The sequence below is a fragment of the Mirounga leonina genome, unplaced genomic scaffold (genome assembly GCF_011800145.1).
Source record: "Mirounga leonina isolate KUSES-001 unplaced genomic scaffold, KU_Mleo_1.0 Mir_201, whole genome shotgun sequence".
In the NCBI taxonomy this organism is placed as follows: domain Eukaryota; kingdom Metazoa; phylum Chordata; class Mammalia; order Carnivora; family Phocidae; genus Mirounga; species Mirounga leonina.
In genome coordinates this window covers 1,369,142-1,380,660 of record NW_023270504.1, presented here as the reverse complement: position 1 = coordinate 1,380,660, position 11,519 = coordinate 1,369,142, and the positions used below count along the sequence as shown (strand labels likewise).

Sequence of the window (11,519 nt, the reverse complement as noted above, 5' to 3'; positions counted from 1 at the left end):
TTCTCAATTGCCAGTTAAAGAGATATTGAAGGAAGAGGGAAGAACAGCAAAAAATGAATGTCGCGGGCAGAGAACTTATACCTTTTTTCATCTATATCTTCTTAGAACATAACAGAAGGAACTGGTAGACAAAACCCTAAAGTGATTAAGATAAAAATCATTAAAATTTCAAATTTCAACTTTTACAAAGTAATGTACTCATTATCTAACAAAAAGTAGATTTCAGGGTCACCTGGGTGGCTCAGTCGTTAAGTGTCCGCCTTCGGCTCAGGTCATGATCCCAGGGTCCTGGGATTGAGCCCTGCATCAGGCTCCCTGCTTGGTGGGAAGCCTGCTTCTCCCTCTCCCACTCCCCCTGCTTGCGTTCCCTCTCTTGCTGTGTACTTCTCTGTCAAATAAATAAACAAAATCTTTAAAAAACAAAGGAGATTTCATTCACAGATTTCCTTGGCAGATACATTTTGAATAAATCCTATATCCCTGTAAATTTGTTCTTAGGAAATTTTGCCTTCTGGCTTTTCCATTGCTAGGAAATAGGACTGACTACTAAGAAAAATGGTGTTTAAAATTCCTAGCAGATTGGTTCAATATTATGCTATTATGCTTCTCAAATTCTCCCTTGGAATAAAAACTTTATGAAAGAGAGGCCATCTGATGCTCTAGGATTCAAAGTCATATGATTTTTTTTTTTCTCTTTGGAGAGATCAGTGAATTTCTCTCCACACTCATTACATTCTTCACCGAGGAAGTCAGTGGTTTCATAGCAAGCTTTAGGCATAGGAGAGGATTCTTTGAGAACAGTATTCACCTTTGCAGTTTCAAACTTATTTTAGAAAGCAGAAAAAAGTTTTGATACATTTACCTTGGCATGACAGCAGGGATATAAGAGGTAACAGAGGACATTAGGTTGGCGGTGATGTCTCCAAGGTGGTTGACTCTATGATATAGGGGAAAATTTTCCTATGGTCATAAGAAATGGAAATTACCCCCTCCCCTCTAAACAGTATCCTGGATCTTAATAGTCTGTAAATGCACAGGCAGGATCAGAGATCTTGCTTAAGCTGATGGCACAGAATCACGGCCCAACAGAAATGTAATGCAACCACAAACATGAGCCATGTATGTAATTTTAAATTTTCTAGTGCCACACTTTAAAAAGTAAAGCAAAACAGGTAAAGTTAATTTTAGTAATATAACTCAATATATCCAAAATATTATTTTAACATGCAATTCCTAAAATAGTATTTTATGAACACGTTAATTATTAATACCATGCCAATAATGGTCTTATTAATATAATATTAAATTTATGTGTGCTATGTAATATTAAAGTATGATATTAATAATACGTTAATTATTAATATTACTGCCCTTTTTTGTCCACGTCTCTGAGCATGTCTCAGGTCGATCCCAGCATGTTGCAAGTGTTCAGTGGCCCATGGAGCTTGTGGCTACCATATTGGGTAGCATAAGACTAGAACTCTGGTTCTCTGAGCTGTGCATTCGAATCAGCGAAAGAACCTTTAAAAATCCCGATGACAGGCTATTCCCTAGATCAATTAAATCAGAAGCTTTGCGAGTCCCCCAAATGCCCCACCTTGTGCCAATCTTTTTCAAAACCAGGAACTCCAACGGATAGCAATAGAGAAGAGCCAGTGGCCTAGAAAACACCACAGACGGGCATCACTCGACAATCTCCCCGGTGTCAGAATTCTGGCTTGAATATCCTTTCATTCTGTTTCTCCTTTGAAGTAAGTATTTGAAAGGGAGAAAGAAAATAGAAATAGCTGACCCTCTAATCACTTTCTCACTTTTCCAGCAAAACCTGGAATTAGGTTCACCTGAGCCATCGATTTCATCTCCACCACCTCACAGTACCGTCGTGTTTAAACCAAACAAACATTTACAGTGATGATAGTATTAATGTTGGTAAAAGACAGTGTTAACTGGAGTCACTGGCTGAAACCTATTCTGGCACAAGTGTGGCAAATAAAACTCTTATTATGGAAAATCTCCTCCTGTGAACACTGAGAAACAGGTTAGTCTGGCAACACAGCATTTTCCCCCTAGAATGCTTGTCAAGTGGATTTGTTGCACATCTTGGCCCTGCTCCTCTCTTTCTAAGTGAGCGTCTGCCGCCTGCCTGGAATCACTCCCAGCCTCAGATACTCAGCCAAAAGCAGGGGTCTGAGCCAAAGCAGCATTCAGACCGCAAACGCCAAATGCAGTGCTGGCTTCTGAGAATCTGAGTGGGTCCTGGAGGTCTTACCTTCTCTCTGAGTTTGGCTCCATTCTAAAGGAATTTAGGCAAGTGAAAGATTTAGCACATTAATTTGGAAATGCAGGCTTCATAAAGTGCATGGTAAGTGTGTTCAATTCTGCTACATAGGGTGCCTGGGTGGCTCAGTTGGTTAAGCGACTGCCTTCGGCTCAGGTCATGATCCTGGAGTCCCGGGATCGAGTCCCACATCGGGCTCCCTGCTCAGCAGGGAGTCTGCTTCTCCCTCTGACCCTCCCCCCTCTCATGTGCTCTCTCTCTCAAATAAATAAATAAAAATCTTAAAAAAAAAAAAATTCTGCTACATGCTTGAAAGCCAAGGCTAGAAACTATATCCACCAGCATTTTTGTGAGGTAGCTTGTTAAAGGACCCAGAGAGGCAGGAAGGTTGAGTGATTCATGCCATGTCACAGAGCTAATTAGAGCATCAGAAAACGGAATAGGAGCCAGTTCTTCCAATGCCTGACCCAGTGCTCTTGTCACCAACAAATCGCAGTGACTTAAAGTTCTTGTTTCTATTCTTTATCCTCTAGATGCAAATGGAAACTAGTAGTCTTTGGCGGGGGGAGGTGGAATTAGCAATATCTAACAAAATTTTAAACTGGCATATTCTTGGCTCATTCATTTCACCTATAGGAATGTATCCTATAGAGCATACACATGCCTAGCGACATTTGAACAAGGATGTTTGTTGCTGCATTCTTTGTGATAGTGAAATGTTGAAATCCATTTAAATGTCAATCAATACAGGTTTTAAAAAGAATGACAAAGGGGCATATAATGTACAATATGGCACTATAGCTAATAATACTGTATTATATATTTGAAAGTTGCTTGGAGAATAGATCTTAAAAGTTCTCATCATCGGGGCGCCTGGGTGGCTCAGTTGGTTAAGCGACTGCCTTCAGCTCAGGTCATGATCCTGGAGTCCCAGGATCAAGTCCCACATCGGACTCCCTGCTCGGCAGGGAGTCTGCCTCTTTCTCTGACCCTCCCCCCTCTCATGTGTGCGCGCTCTCTCTCTCATTCTCTCTCTCAAATAAATAAATAAATAAAATCTTTAAAAAAAAAGTTCTCATCATAAGAAAAATATTTGTAACTGTATGGCGATGCATGTTAACTAGATTTAATGTGGTGACCATTTTGCAATACCTACAAATATGGAATCATTGTGTTGTACACGTGAAACTAATAAAATCTTATATGTCAATTATATCTCAATTAAAAAAAAAAAAGAATGACAAATACAACACCAAAGACACAATCTACAAAAGAAAGACTTGCAAGAATTGATAAGCTGGACTTCATTAAAATTAAAAACTGCTCCGTGAAAGACAATGCCAAAAGAATTAGAAGACAATCCACAGACTGGAAGAAACATTTGCAAAAGACATAGCTAATAAAGGACTGTAACTCAAAATACACAAAGAATTCTTCAAATTTAACAATAAGAAAATAAACAACCCAATTAAAAAAATGATCCAAAGACCTTAACAGACACTTCACCAAAGAAAATACACAGATAAGCATCTGAAATGATGTTCCAATCATATGCCAGGGAAATGCAAATTAAAACAGCAACAAGATATCACTACACACCTATTGGAATGGTCAAAATCTGGAACACTGACAACACCAAATGCTAGCAAAGATGTGGAACAGAAATTCTCATTCATTGTTGGTGGAAATGCAAAATGGTGCAGCCACTTTGGTAGACAGCCTGGCAGTTTCTCACAAAACGAAACATACTCTTACCATGTGATCCAGCAATTGTGCTCCTTGGTATTTACCCAAAGGAGCTGAAAACTATGTCCACACAAAAATCTGCACATGGATGTTTATTGCAGCTTTATTCATGATTGCTAAAACCTGGAAACAACCAAGATGCCTTTCAGTAGGTGAATGGATAAACTCTAGTACATTCAGACAATGGTATATTATTCAAGGCTAAAAAGAAATAAGCCACCAAGCCATGAAAAGACATGGAGAACCTTAAATACATATTACTAAGTGAAAGAAATGAATCTGAAAAAGGCTACATACATACTGTATGATTCCAAATATATGGCATTCTGGAAAAGGCAAAATGATGGCGACAGAAAAAAAAAATCAATGGTTGCTGATAGTCAAGGGGAGGATGAACAGGCAGAACACAGAGGATTTTTAGGCAACAAGACTCCTCTGTATGATATTGCAATGATAGGTATAAGTCAATATACATTTATCCAAACTTATAGACTGTACAACACCAAGAGTGAACCCTAAGGTAAACTGTTGGCTTTGGATGTTTACAGTGTGTCACTGTGGGTTCATCCCTGGTAACAAATATACCATTGTAGTGAGTGATGTTGTTAATGGGGAAAGTTCTTCATATGTGGGGACAGAGGGCATATGGAAAATCTCTGTTCCTTCCTCTCAATTTTGTTGTGAACCTAACATTCCTTTAAAAAAAAAAAAGCCTTAAAAATGATGCAGATTTGTATGGAAGTGTTTAATCACTATATTCTACACCTGAAACTAATATTACACTGTATGTTAACTAACTGGAATTTAAGTAAAAACTTAAAAATAAAATAAGAAAAAAAACAATGTAGATTCCTATGTACTGATATGGAAAGATCTCCAACACCGTGGTAAATTAAAAATTCAAGTCACAAAAAATTCTAATATTATCTCATTTATACAGAAGAGGAAAACAGAAATGTATGTGTGTAGATTTATAGTAAACTTCTAGAAGGATATTTGGAAAAACTGCTAGAAGTGGTTGTTTCTCATAAAGGCAGGAGGATTTGGAGATATACTTCTGCATCATTAGATACTGTTACGTGGAGGACAAATTTCCACAGTACACATGTAATTAAAAATAAACATATTCAGGAGCGCCTCGGTGGCTCAGTCGTTAAGCGTCTGCCTTCGGCTCAGGTCATGATCCCGGGGTCCTGGGATCGAGCCCCACATTGGGCACCTTGCTCCTTGGGAAGCCTGCTTCTTCCTCTCCCACTCCCCCTGCTTGTGTTCCCTCTCTCACTGTATCTCTCACTGTCAAATAAATAAAATCTTTAAAAATAAATAAATAAATGAATAAATAAATAAATAAATAAATAAACAAACATATTCAGAAAAATATTCCTGGACCTCACTGTAAACAATCCAGAATACTCACAAAGGGCATGTTTATTTAGAAATATAGATATTCTTTTTCATAATATAAATGCAGACTTCAAAATGCCCCACACAGTACTCTTGAAACTTGTTTTATAAGTTATTTGTGTTACAGCTAAAGAATAAAGAAAAACTAATTACATAAAGAATGATTAGTGAATTAATTAATTAAAATTCTACAGTCTCCTTTTCTGAAGAAGTGTTGTTGAGATTTTAGCATTATAAAAGAAATATATAACAGCTATAAATATTATAATTTCATGAGGCTTTGAATGTTTATATTAGAAAAAAAGCAGGCTTGCAAATTATAGCCAAAATAATAGAAATAGTTTGCTCAGAACACAAGTGAAAGCAATAAAATAAAAAATTGATTCAATTTTTTGCCTCTTCCTTACGCCGAGCAAGGATAAATTCCACTATACCTGATCTCCCAGGATTGGAGAGCGGACCAGTGGTTGATTGGCTAGTTAGGCACCAGATAAGGATTGCTGCTGTTCATTCGTGTGTGAACCTGGATGTGTGCAAGCACAGTGGGCGTCTGGGTCTTCAGCAGTAGTAGAGAGATTTCAGAGAGGGTGATGTAAAAAGTAAGCAGATCACGGAGTAGATGAAATGGGGTGCTCTTCCAAGCAAAGGGAAAGAATGTATAAGCAGAAAGGGTTAGGGTTCCCCAGGAAAAGAAAGACAGATACAGCTTCCATGACCCAAGAGAAGTCATTGTAGGTCCCCAGCTATTTTCCATGATCTGTGCCCTGCTTGGAAGAGCACACTTCTTGCAGAACTTCCTAAGAGGTGTCGGAATTACAAAGATATCCAAAAACCGCACTAGTTAAGGATTTTCAGGGAACAGAGGGAATGCAAACACTAACAGTCTCTACCAGGCCAGGAAACAGCCTAACTGGATCAGGGACAATAAATATCTGGTAAAACTCCCAGTGCAGTTTCAAAAGTAATCAAGGACCTGAACTCCTTCCCTGAGCTAGCGCACCCAAGACCCCCATGTATAAGCTACATGCCCATAGCCCCTGCCCCTGGTCTGCTGGTTACCTCTGCTTCATTATAATGTTAAAATCTCCCCTGTAGGAGGAGCAAAAACTTCATGAACATGACATAGGATGAATGTAGAGGCATGTTTTCTAAGTACTTGCACAACCTTATGCCTGCCTTTACATGCAGTGACAAAGCTCCCCTTTCTGAATATTCATCCTAACCCTAAATAAAAATAACCTAATCACCCCTGCTCAGGGAGTCACAGCTTTGGAAGTTATTCCCTGTGATCTCCATATTTGCTAGAAATAGTTTCCCTTGTAGGACGAGTCTACCTGGGGTAGTCTCTATCGGTAACTCACCAAGGAGAGAACTCATATTAGTTTGGTTACAAATGGATGCCAAAAACATAGTAAGTCTTGAAATTTTTCGGTAGAATGGAATACAGAGTTCGTAAAGAAACTAGTGGCAATGACGCTGTAGATAGATGTAGGACAGAAGCAGATAATCAGGGCCCTTCACAAGCCATGCATATTAATTTGGATGTTTTATGTTTTACTCCAATGTAGACCAGAATGGGAGCCACCAGTTACATGTGGTTGTGAGTACTTAAGATGTGGCTAGCTCAAAGTCAGACGTGCTGTTAACTGTAAAACAGTACACACCAGATGTCAAAGAATTAGAATGAAAAAGAATTTTAAATACCTCATTATTATTTTTAACTGATTACATGTTGAAGTGGTAATGTTTTGAATATATTGGGCAAAATTAAAAATCTATAATTGAAATGAATTTCACCTGTCTTTTGTTTTTAATTGGTTAGTAAAATTCTTTCTATTACGTATGTGTCTAATGTTATGTTTCTACTGACAATGTTGCTTTAGATAATAGTTAGATGTTTAACAGAGGAGTGAAGGATGGGATTTGCATTTTAAAAGTATCCCCTAGCAAAAGTGTGAAGAATGGTTTGTAGCAAAGCCAATTCCTCAGCTATTATAACAGTCCAAGGAAAAAAGATGAAGCTTATTAAGACAAGAGCGCTGGAGACAAAAGAACAGGACAGATTTAACCCATGGGCTATCGAGAATGAAGGATAGAGAAGATAAGCTTTAAATTTCTTGTTCTGATGGCTGGATTCTTGATGATTCCATTAACTCAGAAGATAATAATAGGAAGACCTAGTTTGAGTAAGAAGTTTAGAAAGAGAGCATTAATTCTGCATAGAATATGTCATGATGCTTGAGGGACCTGAAGTATCCATTTGCGATAGACAAAAAGAAACATGCTGGAGTTCTGGGAAAAGCTTTGGACTGGAGACAGGGACATGTGTTCATCAGTGCATGCATAGAGGATGATGTCACTGTTAGGAAACTGTCCTTTTTGAAAACAGTACAGAATTCTGAGGGTGAGGAAACTGTTTGCCAAGAGATTAGGAGAAAGAAGCCAGAGGGATTAGAAGAGAACCAGGAAATACTGTTTCAAAAGCTCAGCAAGTGGAAATCAAGCTGCAGAGAGGGGCCTGTTGTATGGGATTTTTATCAGCCCCTTGTGGATGAGTTACATGCATTTTATGTTACACACCTAGTTTACAACAGTGGTCAACAGGATTCAAACGCAGGCCACCTGGTACAGGTCTTCTTATTCAATCCCGGCTATTCGATGTATATAACCAGGTCATCTTTACCCCTAAAATACTAAGTGGGCTAAGGCAAATTTGTATTATCAACAACAGGATGAAAATAAGATGAAGGAAAAAAGTTAGGCTCTCTGTTGAATGACAGACCTGTACCTCTGAAACAAATAATACATTATATGTTAAAAAAAAAAAAAAAAAAAGAAAGAAAGAAAAAGAAGAAGAAGAAAGCAGGAAGGGAAGAATGAAGGGGGGGAAATTGGAGGGGGAGACGAACCATGAGAGACTATGAACTGAGAAACAAACGGAGGGTTCTGGGGGGGGATGGGTTAGCCTGGTGATGGGTATTAAAGAGGGCACCTACTGCATAACATAATAAACAAACAAACAAACAAACAAAAGTTAGGCTCTCAGCTTTGGTCAGTTCTTCAGGGAAGTGAGGGATTGACCAAGAGACCAGGTCAGTGGGCATAAATTCTGTGTGATTTTCCTCACCACCTTTGCTAGCTACTTCGACAGCTTCTAGAATCAGACCACACCTGTTCTAGGTGGAGGCATTAGTGGGTGGGGTCCCCACTCCAGTCCCCCAGTCCCCTGCTGTAGGTTCAGCTGGAATCAGGAAGGCCTGAGATTAGAAAGCAGCAGGAGACTGGAGGAAGGCTAACTCTTTCAGCCTCCGGTAGCTCTCTCCTCAAGCCCTTCTTATCTCCATTCTCAATCCTATCTTTTCTAAACCCCATGTAGAAGCTTCTGGAGACTTTAGGAAAGAGAAGCGATGCATTCTTTACAGGATCTGTTGAAGCCAGAAAATTCGCGATAGGCCTTGTTGCCAAGCTTGGCCCCGCAGCCTCTATCAGCACCCTGCCTCAAAGAGAAATGACAGAGCTCCTGGTAGGAAAGGTCCCTTTTCTCTTCACATGATCATCACAGCAAAGCCTTTTGTCATTATGTGTTGAACTGCCCGCTGGTCAGATTCATAACAGTCCTAACAAAAGGTGTTCTGATGATTATTGTTTAAACAGCTCTGTGGAAGCCCCACTCTGGCCCAAAACATACCTATTCTACCTTTCCCATCCACCTAGTATAAATCTAGTATTCATTTAAGTGAGCATCCTATTCATCCATTCATCAAGCATCCTATTTGGAACTGCAGACATCCCCGTGAATTCTGGTATTTGACTAGTTCACCCTAGACAAAAGAGATTGCTTGAAGGGGGACAAGCAACAAATTGACAGTGTGTCTCTGGTGCTGTGTACCTAATGCCCAGGAGATGTAGGGGAGAGGGACAGAGGTGGAGTACCTCTACCTTGACGGTCTAGAAAGGAAAGGTCTATAAGAAGCACAAAAAGAAAGGAGAGTATGGATGATTAAACCAAGGTCACTACTATACAATTTTTCATGAGTTCCATCCTATCAGGAGGATCTCCTCCGAGCATGGACTCCTCAAAACCAACTTCTAATGGGTCTGCTGAACCAAGTGGCTGGGAGGTGAATAATTTTAGACTCTCAAGTACCACAGGGCATGATAGACCAGATGTAATGGAACTGAGATATTTGGCTATGACAAGAGGGAAAAACAAAACAACAACAACAAAAAACCCCTCAAGCTAGAAGTCTAGAATATTTATGGAAGGTGTAATCGTATTTCAAGGAAATTCTAGCTAAATTATTCCAAGGCTTTGTTTTCTTCAAAGGGTCAAGCCCACAGCACCTTGATAAAAAAAAAACAGGGTTTATCACCCTTATTGAAGAAAACTGCAATCCAGAGGCCTGTGCCTAAATGTACAAACAATTAGCCATAAGCTTGAAAGACTAAGGGACTGGTGATTCACAGATATGCTACTTGCTCCAGCATTCCGTCCTCCCTTTCCCCGCATCCCAGGGCAATGAACCCTTGAGCGTGAATTGCAGTACTGCACACGTCTCCATGGACTGCTGGACATTTTCGGGAGCGGGGCCACGACATCTAGAAATCAAGCACTCCTCCAAAGGTCTGGAATTGACAGAAGGATAGAAGCTCAGAGGGACTTCTGGGGAGAACAAAGCAAACTACAGAGTAAGTACTAACCAAATAAGTGGTAGAGATTACTGTTTTAATGTTTTTACCAGTTAGATGCTACCTAGGCCAGTTATCTAATTATATTAGGCACTCTCGGTAGCTCTGATGGCACCTAAGGCTCCGCCAAGCTTTCCCAGTTCTGTGCTCTCACAGTTTTCTGAAGAGTTCATCAGATTATTTATATACTGCATTTATACCACACTCAAAAGAGAAAGACCGTTGGAACCCCAAGCACACAACTAAGGGAAGCTGCTGCAGAGGTAACACATTTCAAATATTTCTGAACTAATTTAAGGCAGAATGGAGGCCTTGGCAATGTTTACATTGCTGAGATGATATGGCAGATCCCAGCGACACTGTGTTACCTTGAAATTGCTCACATTGCTTGTTCAAAGGGCTTCTGATTTCTTGAGTTATGTGTCTTTAGTACTATGTGTCTTAATAGTATTTTGCAAGATGTTAGGAGGATTGTATATGTTTCACAAAATGTTTTCCATTTTGAAACAAAATATTAAATTGTAGACAATCTCTCTTACTCTATTTTGTTTAATTGATAAGTATTTTTTTAAGGGAGAAAAAGCAAAATTAGCATTTAAATTGTGCATTTGCTTCTTTATAATTTAACCAGACAATCATATTACCTGGGGCATTGGAATTCAAGAGAACACCATGAGCATTAAAATCATTCTCTATGCACATATAAAAAAGATGAACTCCATAGAGATTGCTAAAATACCTACAATAGCAAAAAGAAATATTATTTTTTATGGCTTATTATCCTATCTCAATGAGATCCAGTAGCAATTAATGACATGCCAAAATAGAAAAAAATATATGATATATATTATGAGGTTAAAAGACAAACTGATGAAAACCTGAGTAGATATAAAAATTCAAACTTGTCTTTATAACCAATTAAGTATAAACCAAATGGTATTTGAGAGTAAATTTATAGCACCTTACAGAAAATCATTCTTATTATTCATGGTCTCTTTTTGTTTCAATAAACAGATTCCTGGCATTAAGAATCTATATTCACACATTACCACTGGCAATTGATCTCTGGAAAATATGCCATATTTCACAAAATTTATGCCATGCTTAATGGATGGATGTTAATGTTCACCAAACCCACAGATTAAAGTAAATGGAAGAGAGCTCATTGTTTCTACAAACCGGTTAGAAAAAAACTAGGCCTCCAAGAGTTCTTTCCCAGCTGTGCAGACAGAGAAGCAGAAAGACAGTGACTTGTGGGTTTTAATAAGGTACCCTTTTGGGGACACCTGGGTGGCTCAGTCGGGAGTCCAAGGGTCATGAGTTCAAGCCCCGTGCTGGGTGTGGAGCCAAATAAATAAATAAATAAATAAATAAATAAATAAATAAATAAATAAATAAATAA

General features: G+C 38.8%; 1 long non-coding RNA gene across 2 annotated transcripts in view; it reads right to left on the bottom strand.

The window, feature by feature from the left end:
* Nucleotides 1–372: 372 nt before the first annotated feature.
* The window catches only part of LOC118025513, a 60,684-nt gene continuing 49,537 nt past the window's right edge, over nt 373–11,519 (bottom strand). Inside the window, exons 1-3 of one of the 2 annotated variants that reach the window (XR_004683331.1) lie at nt 1,598–2,207; nt 863–937; nt 373–388 (exon numbers count right to left, since the gene is read on the bottom strand). This is a non-coding gene — a long non-coding RNA (uncharacterized LOC118025513). Of the gene's footprint in view, nt 389–862; nt 938–1,597; nt 2,208–11,519 lie in introns of those variants that run through there. The other variant, XR_004683330.1, reaches the window with a different exon arrangement.